Source organism: Abramis brama, assembly GCF_963993115.1.
Source record: "Abramis brama genome assembly, chromosome: 6".
Lineage (NCBI taxonomy): Eukaryota > Metazoa > Chordata > Actinopteri > Cypriniformes > Leuciscidae > Abramis > Abramis brama.
Genome location: NC_139968.1, coordinates 44886795 through 44905957, shown reverse-complemented (window position 1 = coordinate 44905957; position 19163 = coordinate 44886795).

Here is a 19163-nt window from a genome sequence, read left to right as displayed (position 1 = left end):
TGGCCAATATGTTAATGAGAGGTAAGATAAATGAATCAAGTCAAGTCAAGTCAAGTTTATTTATATAGCGCTTTTCACAATACAGATTGTATCAAAGCAGCTTCACAGTATTAAATTAAAACAATACATCAATGTTTGTTTCTAGTGGAAAACGTCCACGTTTGGTAATGCTAATCAATAGTATTGTTGATTGATTAATTAAATTAAATATCCCCAAATATCCCCAACTGAGCAAGCCAAAGGCAACAGTGGCAAGGAACCGAAAAACTCCATCAGGTGACCTAATGGAGAAAAAGAAAAAAAACCTTGGGAGAACCCAGGCTCAGTCGGGGGCCAGTTCTCCTCTGGCGTTTATGAACTAGAGGTCGGATTTAACTGTAAGATTAAAAGTATAATAAAGTATGAGGTTGACACTTTTCCATTAATTTACTTAAAAGTTACTTCTCTAGATAGATAGATATATAGATATGTGACCATAAATAATTAAAATGTGTAAATTAGAATAAAAACATAAACTCAGTAAGTGATTTCTTCTTGATTTTGTCAGTTCTGTTCCTCCTCCTTCAGTGAAGCTCCTCCTCCTTCAGTGAAGCTCCTCCCACTGCAATTCACCAATAAATGCTGGAATATTCCCATCAGCTACAAGTGAAGACGAGCATCAAACCATCAGGAAGAGCTGAAATCTGCAAAGACAGAGTTTATTGAAGGACAGTGAGAACATGAGAGATCCAGAACACTGCAGAATGAAACACACTGAAGAACAAAGAGGTTGGTGTTTATTCCTGATTCTTCATTAGTGAGGCTGAAGAACATTAAGGTTATAAAGCAGTTCATCAGATTTAGCTCTGTTATAGTAGGACAAATCTAGTTGTGAATTACAATTAAAGCAGCAAATAATATGAACCGGGTACACTTTTTTTTAACAAGGATGTTTGTTATCTGTAAGTCAATATAAGTATTATCTGAGCATTTTTTTCTGTTTATTTTACATCTGGTTCACAATTACTGCAACCATGTTACCAAAATTATGGATATGTCTTAATACAGTTTTTGCGCATTCCAAAATATTGTTATTATCTTGCTAAAACACCAACATTTAAAAACAATTATCAAATAAATAGACTTTGCTACACGTTGACTTTGTGTAAAAACAGGGAGTGTTAAAAATGTTAAAATGCTACAGTTTTTCTTGATTGCTTAAACACATTTCAAAACTGTAAACACAAATCCATAATGTCTCACCCAGTTCCCCAAACATCATATTTTCAGGTCAAACTGAAGCTCTACACTCAAAACCATTCACTCTTGCTGAAAAACCCTCACAAACACACACACACTACAACACAGTCTTACACACTGGTGCAATAAATTCAAAACAACATTTCCAAAACTGGTAAACTCCTCTTCCTCCACCACATCCTCATCCTCCACTCCAGTGTCCTCCTCCACCTCCTCTCATCTCATCCTCTTCCTCCTCCTCCTCCTCCTCATCCTCCTCCTCCACTCCAGTGTCCTCGACCTCTTCGATCATGTCTTTCTGGATCCATTGTTCCAAAACCCAATGAACTGACTTTGGCCCTTTTATCTGTCTATTGAAGGATCGGATTGATGTGTGTTAAATGTTGTCTCTTAGTGTTTCCACTTGGGTAATTGTGTGCTAAATGAGCTGAAGTTGAGCTGACTTGAGTGAACAATATTGAATGCTAGTGCTTTCTAAATGACAACATGGTGTAGGCAATGAGAAATGAAGGAATTTGTGTGTAGAGTTTTGCAGTGACAGTTCAACAAATCTGACTCATGTGTCAAAACAGGGAATGTTTTATAGTTTAGGGAAATGGGTGTACCTTTTGATAAATGGCGTCATGGTTTTGAAATTTTTGTTCAAAAGCCTGGTTCTAGTGTGTAAGCAATCAAGAAAAACTGTAATATTTTAGGTAGTTGCATAGTTTATCAAATATTTAATAGTTCTCACTTCAAAAATGTGATTTATTCAGAGCCCCTAAAGGGACATGATGATGGAAAAAAATATATGTAAATGTTTTTGCGTTCTTTAGGGTTGCAAATGAACAAAGACGTTTGCTTTCCTGCTCCAACCCCCTCTTTCTTACCACAAGGGCCATTAGTGATCCGTAAAGAAGTGCTGATAGTGATAAAGGTCTGTCGGCCAAGATGTGTGTGTACATCTGAGGTTTGCTAAATGTCACACCTTCAGTACGATGTGGGAAAGCTGTAATCTGCTGATTGGTCAGTTTAAATGTCTCACATTTGGTTTCAATCACAAACTGGTGTTAATATGCGTCAGTTGGATCACAAGTATACAAGGGACCAATCCCGTTTACACCTGGTGCTTCAAATCCATCTCTTTTATCCACTTTTCGACCACTTTTGTTCTGTTTCTTTGTGGGGACGGTCTATGGGCTGGTAAATGTACGAGCTTTCAATATTATGGGTGAAATAAGCTTACGCAATTTGCATCCGAGCATGACCAGAGACGGACAGAAAAATAGACGAAGACTTTTGTTTCTGCTCTTAAAGCTGCAAGTCCACGTCAAACACAGAGTTTTCCTTCTTCAAACCAAACTTGGGTCTTCAGCCAACAAAGTTTAAATGCCGTCTGGCTACAGCGCTTCCCATAATGTTTACGCATTTGTGTCTGTTTGAACACACTCGACCACATGAGCGTCTACACTACCAAAGCAATCCGGTTTAATGTGTTTTCGACTACCTCTGAAAGTGGTCAAAAGTGGACAAGCACAAATTGTTTTAGACCCTGTTTACACCAGTGTTTAGCACATCCACTTGTGATCTAGATTTTTTTCACTACATCATTTTTCTTTTATTGATTTACTGAGCATTTTTTTAACTTTAATTTCAGGCCTGATGGATGAGAATGAAGAAGTGAATGAAGTGGAGACACATCAAAGAAGATCTCAGAAATCTTTCACTTGCACTCAGTGTGGAAAGAGTTTCACATACAAACAGAAGCTCAAGGTTCACATGAAGATCCACACTGGAGAGAAACCGTTCACATGTGATCAGTGTGGGAAGAATTTTGCACATCTGTACAATTTAAAAGAACATCAGAAAATACACACTGGTGTAAGAAATCATGTGTGCTTTGAGTGTGGGAAGACTTTTATCACAGCTGTAGTTTTGAAAAAGCACCAGAGAATTCACACTGGAGAGAAACCTTACAAGTGTTCACACTGCGACAAGACATTCAGTCGGTCAGGAACCCTGAAAAAACACAAAAGGATCCACACTGGAGAGAAACCGTATCACTGCACTGCATGTGGGAAGAGCTTCACTCAATTATCTAATCTACACAGACATACAAAAACTCACATTAAGTAGCTTATCTTCAGTTCCAGCACTTTCAAGTGCGATGCCACCTCTCTTTCCTATTAGTTTGTCTAACCAGACTCAACCACGGCTGTAGCCAGTTATGAAGTCACCGAGGTCCAGACTTCAGGATATTTCCGAGGTGTATATAACAAAGGTTGTGAAATAATTCCCTAATATAGTATTAACTCTACTTTAGTGCTGCAAGGATATTGCACATCTCCAATATATTCTCGTCTGAGCTCTGCGGTCTGTCGCCGCTCATCAACATCAGAATATTGAGATGACCAATCAAATTAAAGTAGACAGGTTTATGTTCACAGAAGCTGCTGAGTGCATAATGTTGCTTAATATAATCTATATGTTTAAAAGTACAAGTGGTTTTGTAACATTTTTTACTAACTGTTCTTGCTCAGGAAGCTGAAGAAGAGGCTGATTGAGATGCTTTGCTATCTTGTTAGTCAATAAAGAGAGAGATCTGTCTTATTTGCTTCCAATTTTACTTTCTTTTTGGATTTTGTGCACCAAGTATTAAACTTTTATTGTCCATTTTTATTGTCTGCTCCTTCTTGCATCAAGAATAAATAATTTGATAATTGTACTTGTTACATCTAAAAGTCATGCTGAGTAGAAATACATAATCATGTTTCTCTTGGTCCCTTCAAAGTTGCATTGGATTTTCTCCTCAGCGTAAAGGTTAAGAGGCTCATCTATCACTGTTTTACATGTTTGTAGAGTTAGTTTCTAGAGTAAATATAAAGGCTTTAATCTGTGTGTTTACACAGCCATTTTTTTTTTTAAATGTCGGGTGCTGGTGTTTCGCGTGCGTTCGGCCAATCAGTGAACACTAACGTCATGGATAGTTCCTATAGTGCTGGTTTAGACCGACTCTGAAGTAGGAGTAAATTAGTTCCTCCAAAAGGAGTTCCTAAAACTAAAATCATTCCTAGTTTCCGGGTGTGAACACTACAAAATCTGGGTACTTCCACCAATAGTTCTAGGAACTATGAAAAGGTTCCTTCGGTGCGAAATCCTCTAATGTCACACCTAAAGTACGATGTGGGAAGCTGTAATCTGCTGATTGGTCAGTTTAAATGTCTCACATTTGGTTTCAGTCACATGGTCAAGGAAGGGATGAAATAAGATTGCAAGGCTTTGTTTACAACTGGTGTTAAGAAGCATTTTGGTCAATTGGATCACAAGTATACCAAGGGCCCATTCACGTTTACTCCTGGTGTTTTAATCTGTCTCTTTTGTCTTCTTTCAACCACTTCTGTCCAGATTTCTTCGGAGGGTCTGTGGGCCAGTTAATATATGGGATTTCTCAATTCTTTTATCTATTAGATGAAATAAGCTCACACAATTTGTATGTGAACGCAACTGGAGAAAAACATACAGATCTGCTCTTAAATCTGCAAGTCCACGTCAAACACAGAGTTCCCTTTCGTTCAGTCACAGCGATTTACGTCAGTGAATGATGTGATGGGGGTATCGCTTAGAAACCTATCACCTTCGAGTTCTAGAAAAACGAGCAACTGGCAAGGGAAATGCCATGGCTCTGCGAAATTTGCATAGCGCAACTCTGCCAGTACGAGACAGTCGGCTCTCCAGTGTGTTAGTGCAACGACATGTTCCAGTAAGATCACATTGCCTGCTGCTGATCTGTGCAGTGATCTGCCAACAGTGTGTGTTCTTCTCCTTCCCCGTCTGATTGGTCGTGGCGGCGGTGTTGCAACAATCTATAGAGATATTCTCAATGTTACTCAGAAAACGGGCTATAAGTTTATTTCGTTTGAAGTACTTGTACTAAATGTTACGCTCTTAGATGTTGGAAAAACATCCCTATTATCTCTAGCCTTGGCTACCGTATATAGACCGCCTGGGCCTTATGCTGATTTCCTAAAAGAGTTTGCAGATTTTCTCTCAGACCTATTAGTCAATGTCGATAAAGCATTAATTGTTGGAGATTTTAACATACACATAGATAATCCAAATGATGCGTTAGGGGCTGCGTTTACAGATTTATTAAACTCCTTTGGGGTCAAGCAAAACGTTACCGGACCAACTCATCGTCTTAATCATACACTCGATTTAATTATATCACATGGAACCGATCTAACCGATATAGATATCATTCCACAAAGTGACGATGTCACTGACCATTACATGGTAACTTGCATATTACGTATTCCTGTAATATATCATGCTGCGCCGCGTTATCGATTAGGCAGAACAATCCTTCCATCCACCATAGATAATTTTTCAAATTGCTTATCTGATCTGTCTCAGCTGCTCAGTGAACCCAAACAAACAGATGAACTAGAGGAATTATCTAGCAATATGAGCACCATTCTCTCTGGAAAATTGGATATTGTTGCACCCATTAGAATAAAAAAGGTCAGAGAGAAAAGTAAAGCACCATGGTACAATAATACTACGCATGTTCTAAAGAGAGAAACCCGTAATTTAGAGCGTAAATGAAAACAAACTAATTTAGAGGTCTTTAGAATCGCATGGAAAGACAGTATGTCACATTATAAAAAGGCCCTAAAAGCGGCCAGGGCTGAGCATCTCCGCAAACTAATAGAAAACAACCAAAACAATCCCAGGTTTTTATTTAACACCGTGGCTAGACTAACAAATAAACAGATGTCACCTGAACAAAATATTCCGTTACAGTTTAGTAGTAATGATTTCATTAAGTTCTTCACTGAGAAAATAGAAAACATCAGAACCACAATTGTAAACATTCAATCCTCAATCGCGCCTTATAATTCAGCCTCAATTATCCCCCCGCAAGAACAATTACAGTGCTTTACAACTATAGAACAAAAAGAGTTAAATAAACTTATCACTTCATCTAAAACAACAACATGTTTATTAGATCCTATACCAACTAAACTACTGAAAGAAGTGTTACCTGTAGTGGAAGAGCCTCTCCTCAATATTATTAACTCATCTTTATCTTTAGGTCATGTTCCAAGAACATTTAAACTGGCAGTTATAAAACCTTTCATTAAGAAACCACAATTAGACCCACATAATCTAGCAAATTATAGACCCATTTCAAATCTACCTTTTATGTCTAAAATACTAGAAAAAGTTGTGTCCGCCCAACTGGGCTCTTTCTTGCAAGAAAATTACATCTATGAAAAGTTTCAGTCAGGATTCAGACCGCATCATAGCACTGAAACTGCGCTCGTAAAAATCCCAAATGATTTACTTTTAGCTTCTGACCAAGGCTGCATCTCAATATTAGTTTTACTTGATCTTAGTGCTGCGTTCGATACTATAGATCACACAATACTCTTAGATCGACTACAAAGTTATACTGGTGTTCAAGGACAAGCATTAAGCTGATTCAGATCATACTTATCTGACCGCTACCATTTTGTCTATTTAAATGGAGAAAAATCGATCATTACTCCAGTAAACTATGGAGTGCCGCAGGGATCTGTGTTGGGCCCTCTGTTATTCTCAATATATATGCTGCCACTTGGAAATATTATAAGGAAACATGGAATTAGTTTCCATTGTTATGCTGATGACACTCAAATCTATATTTCATCACGGCCAGATGAAAACGCTAAATTATCCAAATTGACAGAGTGTGTTAAAGATATAAAAGATTGGATGACGCGCAATTTTCTTTTATTAAATCCAGACAAGACAGAGGTACTAATCATCGGTTCAAAAAACCACCCACAAAACCTCTCACAATACAACTTTAACATAGTAGGATGTCCTGTTACTTTATCCTCTACAGTAAAAGACCTGGGTGTTATATTAGACTGCAACCTGTCTTTTGAAAATCATATTTCATATGTTACAAGAACAGCCTTTTTCCACCTTGGAAACATTGCTAAGCTACGTAACATGCTATCAGTTTCTGATGCAGAAAAGTTAGTTCATGCATTCATGACCTCAAGACTAGATTACTGTAATGCTTTATTAGCCGGTTGTCCTGCATCCTCAATAAACAAGCTACAGTTAGTCCAAAATGCCGCCGCTAGAGTTCTTACTAGATCAATAAAATATGATCATATAACACCATTTTTATCATCACTACATTGGTTACCTATAAAGTTCCGTATTAATTACAAGGTATTGCTACTGACTTAAATGGCCTAAACGGCTTAGCTCCAGTCTATTTAACCGATCTTCTATCGCCCTATAATCCATCGTGCTCTTTAAGATCACTAAATTCGAGGCTTTTGGTCATACCTAGGATATCTAGGTCCACCAAAGGAGGGAGAGCATTTTCACATTTAGCTCCAAAACTCTGGGATAGTCTTCCTGATACTGTTCGTTGCTCAGACTCGCTCTCCCAGTTTAAAACTAGATTAAAGACGCATCTCTTCAGCCAGGCATTCATATAATACTTTTAATCTTACAGTTAAATCCGACCTCTAGTTCATAAACGCCAGAGGAGAACTGGCCCCCGACTGAGCCTGGGTTCTCCCAAGGTTTTTTTTTTCTCCATTAGGTCACCTGATGGAGTTTTTCGGTTCGTTGCCACTGTTGCCTTTGGCTTGCTCAGTTGGGGATATTTGGGGATATTTAATTTAATTAATCAATTAACAATACTATTGATCAGCATTACCAAACGTGGACGTTTTCCACTAGAAACAAACATTGATGTATTGTTTTAATTTAATACTGTGAAGCTGCTTTGATACAATCTATGTTGTGAAAAGCGCTATATAAATAAACTTGACTTGACTTGACTTGGGCGCTTCATCACTCTGCTGAGCTTTTTCCTCTTACTCACAAAAGATCTTGCGTGTGGCATGTCTTTTTAAAGATGTCTCGTCTGTGCACTTCTGGGTGCGGTCGGTTCGTTTTGCCATCTGATGGGCACAATTGCTGCCTAGCGTGTTTGGGTTTAGATCACACTCAGGCAGCGTTTGTGGACGAGTCATGTTCTCATTGCATGAACATGACCATTGTGGTGCTGCGGTCAAGACTCAATGACCTCCATAGAGGTAGAGTCCCCTCTACCAAACCCCAACCTATCGCCTCTGTGAGAGGTGATACTTTGGCTGGTGGCCAAGGTGACCTGAGGGTGACGGTGTGGAATAAAGCCCCGACGATTCTTCCTCGGGCCACTCCCCCCTCTTGTGCACCGCAACCTGCAAGGGTTTAAGCTGAGATCATGGGACCATCTTCTGACACTCCCTGGCACTCCAGATAATGAGATGATTTCCAACGCCACATCAGAAGGTGGGCTGGAGTCTTCCGGAGATGGAGGCTCTGCTGTGCTGCCTCCTTCGGGTACGCCAGCATTGCCCCTTTCTGATCCGTAATTATCCGTGGCTCCGATCTCTGCGCACTACGACCTTGTGGAGTCGAAAACAGGGGGAGAGCATGACCCGTTCGTCAGGTTCCTGAGGGGGGCGAGAAGACTAATTCCTCCTCGCTCTCCTCTCATACCCTCTTCAGACCTCACAGTGGTCATATCAGCCCTGCAGAGAGCTCCCTTTGAGCAATCGTGATCAGTGGAGCTTAAGTTCCTGTCTATGAAGACAGAGCTTCTGGTCACTTTGGCCTCCATCAAGAGGGATACCTTGGGTTACCCATGCCCAAGGTTCCTACCACTCCTTTCAGGGATCAGGTGGTGAACATGCAAGCGATGCCCTCGGAGGAGGCAGACCCAGCCTTGGCACTGCTCTGTCCAGTATGCGTCCTCCGTGCTTATGTAGACGGAACGCAGTGTTTCGGGACCTCAGACCAGCTCTTTGTCTGTTATGGTGGGAAGCTCAAGGGAAAGGCTCTCTCCAAGCAAAGGTTGTCTCACTGGATAGTGGACGCCATTGTCTTGGCTTACCAGATGCAGGGTCGTCCATGCCCCCTAGGGGTGAAGGCACACTCCTCCAGGAGTGTGGTTTCCTCCTGGGCTCTAGTGCATGGCGCCTCGCTAACAGACATCTGCAGAGCTGCAGGCTGGGTGACACCCAACACTTTCGCAAGATTCTATAATCTCTTGGTAGAGCCTGTCATCGCTTGCTGCACCATTCTACTCCACGTACTGGATGTGTGTGCTATTTCACTCAGATGAGTTCTTCTTAGACCCTGAGTTCCTCCTGCACTGTTGATGCCAGTGGTGATGCACAAGATTGTAGTGGAGAGAACCCAAACCCAGTGAAAGAGAAGATCTACCCAGTGCTAAGATTAGTCATGAAAAATCCCTATTATCAATTTTGTTATGGTCTTAGGCACACCACAACAACAAAATCTGCCCATAGTGTTTTATTAGACCTAATTAATCTAGATTGTCCAGAAGGAACCAATGGAGTACCCAGTAGTCAAGTCACCTTTATTTATATAGCGTTTTTTTACAATACAGATTGTATCAAAGCAGCTTCACAGTGTTGACATGAAAATAATACAACAAAGTTTGTTTCTAGAAAAAATTTGCATCATCGTCCACCTTAAGTAAGGCAGATCAATAATATTGTTGAATATAAGCAAGCCAAAAGCCAAGGCAGTAGCCTATATACGTTTCTTAAAATCTGATTGCAACTCTTTTGAGATTATGTAAATCTGCCCTGAATGTCATCATTACTTCGGAAATGAAATCCCAGCTGTGCCTCATGTGGGTCTGAACCTGGGGATATGAACTCACTTGTTAAATCAGGTGACATTTTTATGAAAGTATCAATTAGAAAACAATTGGAAGAAAAGATGTTAGATTCAGTATTTAGAGCAGCGTTGGATTACAAATGGACCAGGGCCAAAAGCTGTTCAAGATATATTTGATGGTGCCTTGTATAAAGCTGTAGATCCCCTAAATGATCCAGACCAGTTGAACATTTCACTTAGTTGGAATCCACATTTTTAAAACGTCTCTGTGAGAAAGTGAGCCTCACTTCTCACTGTTACGCACTCTCGCATTGACTGTGAATGACGTTACACGCGAGAGCGGGAGAGACTCTGGACATTTGAACACGCACACACATACACCTGCACGCTCCTTTATAAACATGATGCCATGCTTAGGCTAATTGTGTTATTTTGTGAAGGGGTATGGATGGCTAGTGAACACAGGGGGGGTTGTGTTTAAAGAGAAGGCTGGCGCGGGGCTATGCGCCATTAACGCATTCGCGTGCATTTGTTTGTAGAACGGTTAGTCCGCGATTTCATTCACAACACTCAAAACTAATTTGTCACTGCTTATTACTTCATACTTTACCACCTTCATGACATGTAGTGCGGTACCCACTAGTTCATGTCTCATTTACTCCCTGTTTCTGTCTAAAAATCCTAGTTAATTCATACATATTGTTACTCACGCATTTCCTGCATCCCGGTCCGATTCGACTGCTCCTATGCGGATGCGCGCGCCGCTGTAGGGGCGGTATTTATCTCGGTCACAGGGCAGAGGGTGCAGAGCATTGTTCACAGGGGTGTCTGTTTGTAATAATGTGTTGTATGTATATGTGGGGTGTGAATAGGTGGTGTAAATGTTGTATAAAATGTTAGTGATATGATAATAATATTTTGTTTTCATGTAATGTTTATTTTCTACTTAGCTTATAGCTTATTTATGGCCTTAGGCTAAAGATAATACCCTGAATGTTGGTATGGTCCAATTTGTCTTAATGCTTTGGCCTATTTAAGAGGGCCTCATTCTGCATTCGGGAGAGTGAGGGTGAGTACTAGCTTGCTGTGAGGCTATGTACAAAGTGTTTGCTATTGTTGGAAGCTAAAAGCATTGTGCTATTCCGATTTATTTTTGATTATTTTGTTTTCTTGAATTCTGAGTTAAAATATAAATAAACTATTTTATTTTTTGGAACAATTGAGATCTGGTAGCCGTCTTTTCCACCTCCACCATCGCAAGCCAGTGAGCCTACACATCCCAATACTTGGGGTGACGCTCGGTTCCCCACAGTCTCCCTTCCACATTTGGCCAATCCAAATCATAATCGACAGGCTTCCCCCAGACATGAGAAGCAGATGTGCTGCTGGCTGGTTAGTGGTTTGGTGCTTCTAAGCCCAAAATGAATTATTTTATGCAGCCATTTGTCGATAAATGCATTCAGCTGGAGCAGGAATGTCTAACAGTAATGCACAAATCATGAATGTTCGTGTTTAATCTTGTCTGTGTTGCTCACTGCACTGTCAGAAATATAAAACAATTTAATGGGGAACATGGATGTCACTGGTGTTATAAGAAGGGAGAAGTTGTTGTCAAGGGGAATGGTTCCACTAAGGGACTTGATTTGAACTGTTTATTGAACTGTTGTATGAAATCAATGTCACATTTTCAATCGTGATGGTATTCGGGAAACAGCACTCGGTGTGTGAGGTTGCTTAACTGTATCATATGTTAAAAAAATAACAACTCCACATTTTGAATTTTTATAGGCAGTGTGTTGTTCACTGAGTTTCTCTGTGCGAGCTGCGCTCATTTGTTCAGATTTCTCCTCGAGAGGCTGCGAACCTCAACAGCACAACATTGTTACCATCAGTAATACATTTATTATCCGATCACTATCGATCACAACTTACAATAAATGTAATAAAATCAGTTAGTGTTGTTGTCATTGACGTTTTAATCAGGCTACTTGTCAGGTCGGGAAAGTAAAATTCTCTTTTACTTGTCCCTTCAAAAGATCCACTTGTTAACTCGACAAGCGTTAATGTCGAGCCCTGGGTAAAGGTAGAAGTGCTGATAGTGATAAAGGTCTGGGCCCGTATTTATCAAGCCTCTGAGAATTACTCACAAGAACACTGCTAAGAATTAACTGAAGAGTAAAAAATTGTGCAATTTGTGTGTCTGCTAACTAAAATACAGTCTTCATGATTTGGTTTCTCTTCACATACAAAACGGTAAGATGTTAGCAAACTACTTTGTTGTTATTAGGAAATATTTACTATATTTAGATTCATATAGACAAATTACAATGGTTGATAAAGATGGGTGTCATAGTGTCTGTCTTTATATTATTATTATGTTTTCTGTGTCACTTGAGAAATAATAGTCATTTTAAAGCATTTTAATAGTCTTTCAGCAGATATTCTGACTCAAACAATCGGTTTCTAGCAGCAAATACTTATAATAAAGTGAGATGATCTGCTGATCCTGAATGGCTTGTTGAATGAGTATTGATAGTCTATGGCTCATCACTATTATCAGAGCAGCTGAAAAGCCTCTTTATTTCATGTCAATAGATCCTGTTTTCTCCTCATTCATTATGCTGATGTCTTCAGATCTGTAAATTCACACATTAAGCTAATTTTATTGTCAACAGATTTGAGCAAACGACACGATCAGCTATTGTGACATCTGCAAGATATAGGTAAGTTTCATAACAGCTTTTATTTAAATAATCTGGATTTAAAAATGTTTCATATAAAATTTGATAAACAAAAACAAAATAAGTGAAACTCAATTGTTGCTTTATTTGTTTCTTGCAAATATGTACATTTATTTTTTGTAAGTTTTATTCTTTCATCTTTATTCTTATATGAATTTGGTGTTTGTTAATTGTTGTACTAAATTCTTTGCCAATATGTTAATGAGAGGTAAGATAAATGTAGAAATAAAGTATGGTAAAGCATTTTACCATGACTGTTCCCTGCTGGTGGAATGATCTGCCTAACTCAACCAGAGCGGCTGAGTCCATAGCCACTTTCAAGAAATGGCTGAAGACGCTTCTTTTTCGACAGCACTTGATCCAGTAATACTAACACTCTCTCTACTACTCTATTCTTTTCTGTTCTATAACAAAAAAAATAATAATCTGCGTTAGAGTAAACTGAGAAGGGTCATAGCACTTGCATATTGTTGTCCTACTGTTAGTTTAACTGCTTCTATTGTTCTCATTTGTAATTCGCTTAAAAGCATCTGATAAATGAGTAAATATAAATGTTTTGTATTTAACAGATTTTATAAGGAAGGAGATTGATGGAGGTGAAGGTAACCACACAAATATATGTGGTTGACACTTTTTATATTAATTTACTTTAAGTTACTTCTCTAGACAGATAGATATGTGACCATAAACATTTAAAATGTGTGAATTAGAATAAAAACAAACTCTGTAAGTGATTTCTTCTTGATTTTGTCAGATCTGCTCCTCCTCCTCCAGTGAAGCCCCTCCTTCTCCAATGAAGCCCCTCCTCCTTCAGTGAAGCTCCTCCCACTGCAATTCACCAATAAATGCTGGAATATTCCCATCAGCTACAAGTGAAGACGAGCATCAAACCATCAGGAAGAGCTGAAATCTGCAAAGACAGAGTTTATTGAAGGACAGTGAGAACATGAGAGATCCAGAACACTGCAGAATGAAACACACTGAAGAACAAAGAGGTTGGTGTTTATTCCTGATTCTTCATTAGTGAGGCTGAAGAACATTAAGGTTATAAAGCAGTTCATCAGATTTAGCTCTGTTATAGTAGGACAAATCTAGTTGTGAATTATAATTAAAGCAGCAAATAATATGAACCGGATGAACAATTTTATTTTTTAACAAGGATGTTTGTTATCTGTAAGTCAATATAAGTATTATCTGAGCATTTTTTTCTGTTTATTTTACATCTGGTTCACAATTACTGCAAACATGTTAAATTATTATGGATATGTCTTAATACAGTTTTTGCACATTCCAAAATATTGTTATTATCTTGCTAAAACTCCAACATTTAAAAACAATGATCAAATAAATAGGCTTTGCTACACGTGGTTTTGTCTGTGTAAAAACAGGAAGTGTTAAAATTATATCATTATTGCATTTTTAAAATGTTAATATTTTAGGTAGTTGCATAATTTATCAAATATTTAATAGTTCTCACTTCAAAAATGTGATTTACTCAGAGCCCCTAAAGGGACATGGTGATGGAAAAACTATATTTCATTGTTTTTGCGTTCTTTAGGGTTGCAAATGAACAAAGACGTTTGCTTTCCTGCTCCAACCCCCTCTTTCTTACCACAAGGGCCATTAGTGATCCGTAAAGAAGTGCTGATAGTGATAAAGGTCTGTCGGCCAAGATGTGTGTGTACATCTGAGGTTTGCTAAATGTCACACCTTCAGTACGATGTGGGAAAGCTGTAATCTGCTGATTGGTCAGTTTAAATGTCTCACATTTGGTTTCAATCACATGTTCAAAAGGATTAAAGAAGATTGTGAGGCTTTGTCTACAGCTGGTGTTAAGATGCGTTTTGGTCAGTTGGATCACAAGTATACAAGGGCCCAATCCCGTTTACACCTGGTGTTTCAAATCCATCTCTATTATCCACTTTCGACCATATTTGTTCTGTTTCTTTGAGGGGGCGGTTTCAATATAATGGGTGAAGTAAGCTCATGCATTTTGCATGTGAGCATGACCAGAGATGGACAGAAAAATAGATGAAGAGTTTTGTTTCTGCTCTTAAAGCTGCAAGTCCACGTCAAACACAGAGTTTTCCTTCTTCAAACCAAACTTGGGTCTTCAGCCAACAAAGTTTAAATGCCGTCTGGCTACAGCGCTTCCCATAATGTTTACGCATTTGTGTCTGTTTGAACACACTCGACCACATGAGCGTCTACACTACCAAAGCAATCCGGTTGAATGTGTTTTCGACAACCTCTGGAAGTGGTCAAAAGTGGACAAGCTCAAATTGTTTTAGACCCTGTTTACACCAGTGTTTAGCACGTCCACTTGTGATCGGATTGTCGAAAACACTTCTTAATACCAGGTGTAAACAGGGTCTAACTGTTGCTCTTGCTCTTCTTTTTCTGCTCTGTTCTTCTTAAAGCCCTTTGGCCAGACTCAAGTGATCAATGGCATCTCTCTTTCTCTCGATTCCTTTATAAACTTACACTCTCTCTCAGGTTACATTTTACATACAGTATGTGTTAGGTAAAATTAACTGTAAATGTTTTATCATCTTTAACATGTACATTTTACCCATGTCAAGTGTAACTATAACTAAATACTGTTACTAGACTCGTTCAATTATAAATGATATAACTAACAAGGTTTGATTCAGTATTAAAGGTGCTATATGTAGTTTTTCTACTAAAATTAATCCTTTGTGTGTGAAGGGGTTGTAATCTCACATTAAAATGATCCATTTAGCAGGTTTAGCTATTACCTCTGAAAGCAAGTATTCTTATTTTTATGTAAAGGTGCCGGGTCGGATTTACCGTGCAATCCAGTGACGTGACCTGCATGCGCGCTCCCGAGCCTCTCGCCTCGTCTACTGACTTTGCACTCAACAGCGACGACACTGCAACTTATGACATGGACTTATGCAACTTATGACATGTCTGATAACACTAAGAAACGACCTGCTCCCAGCACAACACAGACTCCAACACAAACTCCACATATTGATAAAAAAACAAAACAAATGTTTTATCTGCTGAAGCTCGTAAGGTCAGACGTGAATCAGATCAACTTCGGACGAAAACACGGATCAACATCGGCAGGGCATTTGAATCATGGAGAAACCTCCGCTTTGTTTTGGGTATAAAAACAGACCCGTAAATTTACCTATGTAACACCACATTACATAGGCTAAATGCAGTCAATGTAACGTTATCAATATCATGGTACGAGCATGGAGCATTAGTTCAACGTCAAGCTGATAAAAGTAGCCTATTATTGTAACGTTGCAGTGGGAGTTTACCTGAGTTTCCAGCATGTTGTGGGATGCTTTCTCCGGTGTGTTGCGTCTCAGTCTGGCCGGTACCCAGAGTGCTCGCTCATGAGTTCGAGCACGCGCTTGTAAACTTATTGGTTGCAATCTGAAACATCACCACTAGAGCAGGTTGTCCGCGGGGTTGTAAAAAGTATTAAAAGGTAGTAAATGAAATTAGCCAAAATTAAGGCCATTAAAAAGTATTAAAAAGTAATAAACGTCATCTGTCGAGGTATTAAATTTTCGAACCCCCATCCAACTAGGCCTATGAGTTTCAATTTGTGTTAAGTGCAGGCCTTTCTTCTAAAATTCGCGTGGATTTATTTATATGTTGCGAGTAGAACCTGAGCGATATCATGTGATGTGGTTTTCGTTCGCGCGCGCGGCTGGGGGTACCCGGCTGGCTTGCTGCCAAACCTGTTCGAGTTCGCGTCTATTTAAGTCATTTAAGAGACATCGGGGGTTTTAGTGCATTGAATTTTTTTTGGCGGCCGCCAAAGTGCATTTTTGTCCCGCCAAAGCCTTATTTGATCGGTGAGTAGCTTAAATGTAGATGACTGCTGCACTCGTGCATGACATGTTAACTGATAGAACGAGCAGAGAGAAAGAGCCCCAGTCTCTCCACTCTTGCTCTCTCTCCCTCGCTCATATTAATCAAAATCTATTGACAGACACGATGGTAAAAGGTCGGAAGACCGGAGTTTCACGTGGCGCATTCGGATATTTATTTCATTGAATTACCGCTGGGTGTGAATTGTGCTAAAATACATTGCCTTATCTTCTCCGAAAAGCGTTCCGCCCATTCAGCTGACATAACGTTAAACCACACTTTCAATAAACAAAAAAACCTATCCAGTGATGAAATGTTTTCTGTGTTTGACACAAATCTTGTGCGATGTCCTAACTGCCAGGATAATCACACAACACGTAGACGTCCGCTAATGACACATTGCATAATTCGCAAACTAATTACTCCTTTGAACCGATTCACTTTAATGAATGGTTAAAACTGATCTGTCCGACACTGAACTCACGAGACGTCTGAATCGGTGTGTAACAGATCGGTAACATTTTACACTAAGGTTCCATATCAAACTCTAGTCAACTACATTAATTAACATTAACTAGGCTATTGATAAACTGCACTTCTACAGCATTAATTAATCTTTCTTAATGCTAATTTCACCATTTAGGCCTAGTAGCCTACATTACTGAAATCAAAAGTTGTATGTGTTAACATTAGTTAATGCACTGTTAAAGAGGCTACATGCGATTTTCTGAAATTTAAACTCACGACTGACACCTGTGGCCAAAAAACGGAACTGCTCTTCCTTTCTGCTCGCTCTCGTACGTGCACACTTCACAAGTCATCCGCTGCAAAGAAGTCAACATTATGTTTACAGAGGTAAGAAAAGTCAAATACATATATTGTTTGAGAAACTAAGTTTGCTGACTAGCGGTGGTGGCAGAGTGATCTGAAACGTTTAACATGAACGCGCTTGACGTCACATCCGCAGACAGCGCGCGAAAAATCCGACCCGACAGAAAATAGGAAAAATAGGATACAGGCTTATAGGTGCACCCACTGTGAGCTGACAAGGTGTCAGTATGCCCATCAGGAGATGTTTGAGTCATACATGGTCAAATAAAAAGGCTATTGTTACGTTTATTTTGGGGAAAAAGTTGCATGTAGCCTCTTTAAGTAACATGAACAAACAATTCATGTATGTAAACTACATAGTATTTTCAGGTTATTTATATCATAATGTGTAGAAACATTACCAAAAAAAAAAAAATCTTTTAGTTTAAACTGGAGTGAGGTGACACCAGAAAAAAAAAGTGCAAAGCAAGTTATCTAATAGCTAATTTTTTATCTGGCAGCTAATTTTATTCAATTGTACAGTTTATGGTAGAAAATTAGACTATTAGTTAAAGGTCCCATGACATGCTACTTTTTGTAGGCTTTAATATAGGCCTATAATAGTGGTCCCTAGTACTGTATCTGAAATCTCTTTCCAAAAATTCAGCCTCGGTGCAGAATTATAGCCACTACAAGCCAGTCCCAGAATGAGCTTCCTTCAGACGGGCCGTTTCGGTGTCTGTAGCTTTAAATGATAATGAGGAGGAGAAAGGCGGCGCAAGGTGGAGGGTGGGTGTGGCCTTGACCATCTTGCGCAACGGTACCGTGGCGTGCATGTTTACGTTGGATATAGCAATGGCACGAAGACACGCAGTCGTTCAAGCATTTCAGTTTGACCCAGAATCTGATCCTGATGGAGAAGCAACGGATGAAGAAGTTGCAACTCAGCGGCTCCAGCAGGACGTTTCCGAATGGTTAGTTTAAAATATTATGTCTGGATACGGTACTTTATTCGGATGGTTTACAGTTATTATCATGTAGCTAACGCGAACCTACTGTTGCCTTTTCATGAGAGATCTGTAACGTCTGTGTTTATCTTATTACAATTATATCAAGCTCTGCGATCTTGAAATGCGGATATCGCGCGCGCCATATAACCAACAGGAGAACGGTTATCCAAATAACAAAGAAGTGTACAACACTCGCGTTACAGTGTGTGTATTCACACACATAAACTGCATAGCTGCATAGCTAATGTTACAGCCACATTCTGTGTAACAATCTAGGTAACCATAAACCGTAAAGCAACACACTTATATATCATTAGTTGACTTACTTGTCCGAGGTGTGTAGCTGAGCCAAAGAGAGTGATCCAGACTTTAGTTTCAGACGTTCAGCAAGCCCAGCTCTGTATTGACCCTTCGGTGTTCATTTGTACATCCAATTATTGAGCAATTGTTATGCTTCGCTCGCTCAAAAGCCATGATATCTCTCGTGGACAAACTAAAATAGCGCACGCGTTCCTACTTCCTAGCGCATTTTCTCATGGGCGGAAAATATTCTCTGGGCGGGCAAAGCAGAGACAGGGGAGGTAACATTTCCTCCTTATGACGTCATAAAGAGGAGATTCAAGATCAGCGCGTATGAGCCTCCATTTTCTCAAAGGCAGAGAAAGATAGCAAAAGCTCGATTTACACCGACTGAAATTTCTAGAAACTTGGGGACCATATACAGGCTAGGGGAACTCATATTAATGTTAAAAAACCTCAAAAAGTGAAAATTTCATGTCATGGGACCTTTAAAATAAACTTTTTAATGCTATACTTTTTT